This window comes from Phocoena phocoena, chromosome 10 (genome assembly GCF_963924675.1).
Source record: "Phocoena phocoena chromosome 10, mPhoPho1.1, whole genome shotgun sequence".
NCBI classification, from domain to species: domain Eukaryota; kingdom Metazoa; phylum Chordata; class Mammalia; order Artiodactyla; family Phocoenidae; genus Phocoena; species Phocoena phocoena.
In genome coordinates, this window is record NC_089228.1 from 77,757,125 (window position 1) to 77,763,467 (window position 6,343).

The 6,343-nt window shown below is 54.4% G+C and overlaps 1 pseudogene; it reads right to left on the reverse strand.

Annotated features, from left to right (window-relative positions):
- Positions 1 to 323: 323 nt before the first annotated feature.
- Positions 324 to 6,099, reverse strand: LOC136129640 (ADP-ribosylation factor-like protein 6-interacting protein 6; annotated as a pseudogene).
- Positions 6,100 to 6,343: the final 244 nt, after the last annotated feature.

Here is a 6,343-nt window from a genome sequence, read left to right on the forward strand (position 1 = left end):
TTCTGCATCCAAGTTTTCGAGTTTGAGTTCCATTAAAATGTTTTCTACAACTTATAAGGACAATGCACACAAAAGTAAAAAGATGAGGTAAACATCTTACACTTTTAAGCATTACTTGAAACTTAATACTTAGATATTTCCCAATGCCTAGGCTCTAGAACGATGCTTAGGAGGTCCTCCATAATGATGATGATATGACACGTATCTGAACCACATAATGAGGAGCAGGTTTCTTGGTCTTCTGAGTAGGCAATGATGTTCTTCCCTGTTATTACAAAGCAATCATGACTAAGTTTTGTCAAGAATATTGCTTCTGTGTGGGTTTACATGAGGCACCGAGCTACACTAAGAGCAGTTACAATGCCATTCAAAATTGCCATACTATAGCCCACGTGGAATGTCCAGTCAGTTTCTTGAACCTGGCAGGTGAAAGAGGAGTAGGAGGAAACATTCCTGGTTCATGTAAGGAACGGCACCAAAAACGGAGGAGAGCTTAAACAAGCTTTATTTGGGAATGCTCCCGGGCGAGGTTCACTGGTCCTAGAGAAAGGGGCCAGAGAAGTCGCGCCCGGGTGCAGGCACGAACAAAATTTATAGGGGCGGACGCAGGGGAGGTGCTTGCTGTGTGAAGCAGCCCTTTTTTGGTAATCTTTAGGGTGTTGTGGCAATGTCAGGTGTGGGTTGCATCAGCCACTTTGGCGGGGGTTCCGTCTGGCTCCCTGGGCCCTTCCCCGGACCTGCTGGCCTTACATCCCGACTTCTTTGCTGTAATGGGGCGACGTTTGGTCTCTGGCTACCTCCTGCTGTACGGGGGCGCCGGAAGGGAGTCAGGCGGCCAGCGGTCCGGAGGTTAGGGGAGGGCGGCCGCGGGGGGTTCTGTGGGTAGTAAGGTATATGGGTGGAGGAGCATCTGATTTACCGCCACCCGAGAGACTTCTTGTATGCAGCTGCGGAGAAACCTGAGGAAACAGGGGGCAAGCATGAATAGGATGCAGATAAGGATTAAGGGGCCTAGGATTGGTGTTAGCCAGGTATAGAGGGTGGACCGCCACCAATCGGGGATGGGGGAGGTGGATTGTCGCTCCCTGCGTTGGAGTAGTTCTTTTAAGCGCCGGAGAGCATCCACGTTGTCTTCAATGACCCCTGTCTCGTTGATGTAGTAGCAGCACTCTTCCTGTAGGAAGAGGCAGGTACCTCCTTTGTCGGCTGTCAGAAGGTCCAGGGCGCGTCGATTTTGGAGGGCAACTCGGGCTACTGACGTGATCTGGTGCTGGAGGGAGGTGATGGAGGTGGCAGAGGCCTCGATGGCTAGCTGGAGTTTCTGTTCTAGGTCGCGGGATGTTGAGACACTGTGTGTTAGGGCTCCTCCCCCGATGCCCACAGCGATGAGAGAGGAGGCGAGGGAAATGCCTGCGACCATAGGGAGAAAGATGGCCCTTTTTTGTTGGCCAAAAAGTTGTGTGGTAAGTGAGAGAAATTCGGCTTGGCCCCATAATGTGAGTTGTGGAACAAGGGTGACGGGGATACATGGGAAGGGGGAGGAAGAGTTGACCTCTTTTGTAAGGGAGCCATTACACAAAAGAACAAGCCTGGTGGGGCCCCCATTGGCGTAGTTACAGGGAGAGATGAGTTGTAAGGGAGTGGCATCATTCGTTAAGTTTGGGCGGCTGCCATAGCAAACTGTGAGGTTCTTTTTTTCTAAATCTCTGAGGGTGAGAAAGGCCCGTCGAACAGTGGAGGGAGAAGTAACGGGTCCTTGGGGGGTTTCTTTAGCAGCCAAATATAGGGGTTTAGCAAGAAGAGCAATGTTAGGTATCCAGTGTCGGAAAAATCCTATCAGGCCCAGAAAGGAGAGAATCTGGTCAGCTGTCTCTGGAGGTTGGAGGTCGTGGATGGCCTGGGTGCGGTCGGCTGTCAGGCTGTTTGTTGTGGGGGTAAGGTGGATTCCCAGGTAGGTTACTGAGGGTGTAGACAGTTGGGCCTTGGCTGGAGAGACCCGATAGCCGCGAGAGCCGAGATAATTGAGGTCAGCAGTGTGCTGTTCTGAGAGGCTGAGAGATGGGCTACAGAGGAGGAGGTCATCCATGTATTGGAGGACTATACTGGGGGTGAGAGGGCAGGAAGCAAGGTCCCGCACCAGAGCCTGGCCAAAGAGGTGGGGGCTATCGTGGAAGCCCTGGGGAAGAACCGTCCAGGTAAGCTGGCGGGAAGCCTGGGTATCCGGATCTGTCCAGGTGAAAGCAAAAAAGAAGTAGGAATCAGGGTGTAGGGGGATAGAAAAGAAGGTGTCTTTGAGATCGAGGACCGTAAAATGGGTGGTGGACAGGGGAATATGGGAGAGCAAAGTGTATGGGTTTGGCACAACTGGGTGGAGGGGAATTATCGCCTCATTGATCAGTCGGAGGTCCTGGACCAGGCGGTAATCTCCTGAGGCCTTGCGGACAGGCAGGATGGGGGTGTTGCAGGGAGAGTCCGTGGGGATGAGGAGCCCCTGGTCTAAGAGTCTGGTGATAATAGGTTGTAAGCCCCTTAGATGAGTTTCAGAGTTGGGGAATTGGGGCCTGGATGGAAACTTGGAGGGGTCTTTAAGACGGATTAGGACAGGGGGGTGGTGTGTCGCTATTATGGGTCTCCATGTATCCCAGACCTGGGGGTCTATCCGGTTGGGGGAAATGGGAGGAGGAAGAGAGGAGGGAGAGGGCTCTGCTGCCAGGCCGAGGAGGGGGAGCAGGAGTTGAGAGGAGGGGGCCTTGGGATCAAGTCTGGCCAGTTGGAGAGGGGCCCCTAATTGGAAGAGAACATCATGACCTAGCAGAGGAACCGGGCAGGACGGTATGACTAAGAAAGAACGAGTGAAAGGGAGCCTCTCGATGTAACATGAGAGGGGGCCGGTCTGGAGCGGGAAGGACGGCTTACTGTTGATGCCCATAACCGAGATCTGGGAAGCAAAAACTGGCCCGGAATATGTAGGCAAGACCGAATAGGTAGCCCCCGTGTCCACCAGGAATGAGATGGACTTACCCGCTACCTGTAGCATTACCCTGGGCTCGGCGAGGGTGATGAGGGTCTTCGAGTCCGGGTGTTGTCAGTCGTCAGCCAGTCCCAGGAGTTCGAGTGGTGGAGCCGTCGGGTCGGTCCACCTTCCACGTGGAGGCGCTGAGGGAGGGCCGGCCATAGGGCAGTCACTTTTCCAATGGCCTCTTAGCCCGCAGCCAGGGCAGGGCTAGGAAGGAGGCCGGGGATTGGGACATTGGCGAGCCCAGTGCCCCTCTTTTCTGCACTTGAAGCAGGCACCTGGTGGGGTTGCCTTCGGCAGGTCCCATGGATGGTGTCCATGGGAGATGGCCGGCCGCAGGGTGGCTACGAGGGCTTGGGTTTGGAGGGCCACCTTTTGGTGCATCCGAGCCTGTTGGCTGGATTCTGCCAAATCCTCACGGGCATTATAGACTTTAAAGGCCATTTTTACCAGGTCTTGGATGGGAGTCTGGGGGCCGTCCTCTGCCCGCTTTTTTCCTGATATCAGGGGCTGATTGGGTGATAAAGTGGGTGGCCAAGACCGTTGTGCCTGCCGGGGTGTCAGGGTCCAAGCAGGTGTAGAGAGAGCCTCTGTAAGACGGTTGAGAAAAACGGCTGGATTTTCATTGGGCTCTTGGGTTATCTCTTTTGGCTTTTCGAAGTTGACAATCTTGCGGGAGGCAGCCTGCATACCAGCCAAGAGGCATTGGATCATTAGATCGCGTTTGTGGCGACCGTCTTGGCCGTCCTGCTAACTCCAGCCCAGATCGGTGCCAGGAACGGCAGTGGCTCCGACGGGCATAATCAGTGAGGTGGACCTGATCTGCGTTGTTTCGGGCAGCAGTTTGAATTCTTTCCCTCTCGTCGGGGGTCAGAGTAGAAGATAGGATCACAAAGATGTCGTGCCAGGTTAGATCGTAAGCTTGAGAGAGGTAGCGAAATTCTTTGATGTAGCGTGAGGAGCTGGCAGAAAAGGAGCCTAATAGCTTTTCTATTTGAGAGAGATCTTGGAGGGAAAAGGGAACATGAACTCTAACCCTTCCGCTCTGGCCACCTCTCTTAAGGGACAGAGAAGTTTTGGGTCCTGGGAGTCGTGGCGGTGAGAGCGGGTGTGTGAGCTGACTGGCGAGGAGAGGGGGTGATGAGAGAGAGACGGAGGGAGAAGAAGCGGGGTAAGGGGGGGGCCAAGGGGGAGGTTGCCGGGGGGAAGCGGGGGAGTGGTGGGGGGCGCTGGGGTGGGCTCAGGAGGGAGAGGGGCCCGTCCAGGGTAGGGTGGGGGTTGGAGAGGAGCTCTGGAGGGGGGAGAGGCGAGAGATTCGGGTGGGTCGGTGAGTGGAGAGGGGTCATCGTCAAAGTAAATTAGGGGCTTGGATGTAGGCGATGTCTGTTAGGCAAGAAGGATCTGGGAAGTGGAACAATCCACGCAGAGGGAAGGGCGGGAGCGTAAATACCAGAAGGCCTGGACGTAGGGGACCTCGGACCATTTACCCGTCCTGCGGCAGTAATTCTCTAAATCGTGGAGAACGTTGAAATCGAAAGTCCATTCAGGAGGCCATTTAGATTAATTGTCTAGAGGGTACTGTGGCCAGGCCTCGGTGGAATAGAATATGAGCCGCCTGCGGCGGCGGAGGTCTTGAGAAAAGCCGAGTTTTGTAAAGTTGGCCAGGAGACACCCCAGGAGTGTCTTAGGATCTGGTTTGGATTCTGAAGTACCCATGACCTCCGGTCTGTCCCCGGGTGAACAGAGAAAGAGAGAGACGTCTCTGGTCTCAATATCTGGTCACGGCGGATTGGAGAGCAGTCAGGCTGTTGGGACGTCTCCACAATCGCCCGAGGCTCGGAGGGAAGACGGAGGAGTCCCAGACGCGGCCGCGGTTAAGGACAGGGAGTCTGGTGGGTAGGGACCCCGGGGGTCGAGGGGAACGAAGGAGGGACTTACCCCGCTTCTGCCGGATCGGGTGGGTGAGCGGAGGTCCCCGGTCGGGAGGGGTGGTCCCGCGGTAATTTGTGGGGCTGGGTACCCCTCCCGGGTTTCGGCACCAAATGTAAGGAATGGCACCAAAAACAGAGAAGAGCTTAAACAAGCTTTATTTGGGAACGCTCCCGGGCGAGGTTCACTGGTCCGAGAGAAAGGGGCCAGAGAAGTCGCGCCCCGGTGCAGGCACGAACAAAATTTATAGGGGCGGACGCAGGGGAGGTGCTTGCTGTGTGAAGCAGCCCTTTTTTGGTAATCTTTAGGGTGTTGTGGCAATGTCAGGTGTGGGTTGCATCAGCCACTTTGGCGGGGGTTCTGTCTGGCTCCCTGGGCCCTTCCCCGGACCTGCTGGCCTTACAGTTCAAAAGAAACAAAATAAGTCACTGTCCAAGAAAAGCTGCAGCAGGAGAATCCAGCAGTTAGGGATATTATAAGTAGAGTCCAGAATCCTAACAGTCCAGTGTGTACATCATCTTCGTTCTTCAAATTTTCAGCATGTAACTCTTTTACGATCAGGTAGGTGATGGCGAGAAGGAAGGCGAGGAGGATGGCTAACAGCAGTGAACAGAGAACTGAGAGAACCTGGCCTGACCAGCGCCGGGCTTGGGCTCTGCCGCCCGCATCCGCGGAGAAAATGCCATTGCGTTTATCCGGCAGGGCGGGAGACCCGTCCCCATCTGGCCAGAGTAGCGAGTCCTTTCTAGGTTCCGATGACTCCCCGGCCGAGAACTCCACCCGCAGGTCACGGGCCACTCGGTTGCATACCTCCTCCTCGTCGACTTCACCCTCACCCCAACTGTCTCCGTGACTCGGGCCGGGGGTGAAGGTGGCAGCCTCCCACTGTCCCACCCCCTACGGGGTGAGGCTGTCTAAGCTCGGGAAGCTGGGACACAGTTGTCTTCCCTTCCCCGGGGGAAGGTGGTGGAGTTTTCTGAAGTCACTTTAAATGAACTTCCCGCACAAAGTTGCGTTTGACAGTCAACCTCCAATATGATACTTGAATAGCTTTGTAGAATCTTAAATAGATCACCGAGGAACATTAGAAACCTAGTGTGAGCAAGCTAGGCTTTTACCTGGTGGAGAGGAGGAGGGACTCTTGCACTATCCATTGGTACTTCTGTGCTATTTTCTCTTAATTTTCACATAACAGCGACCCCAACTCGTGTAGATTCTGCCACCCACGTGCAGCTAACATCCATCCAGTTCCTCTCATATCCATTGCAGGAATCTGCTCTAAGTAACGTCATCTCTCATTTGTAATTCTCCAGCAGCCTCTGGATTTATCTAGAAGTACACACCCTTGATCTTCCATTCCCCACACAGTAGTCACAAAGATCCCTTTTGCTTAGATTC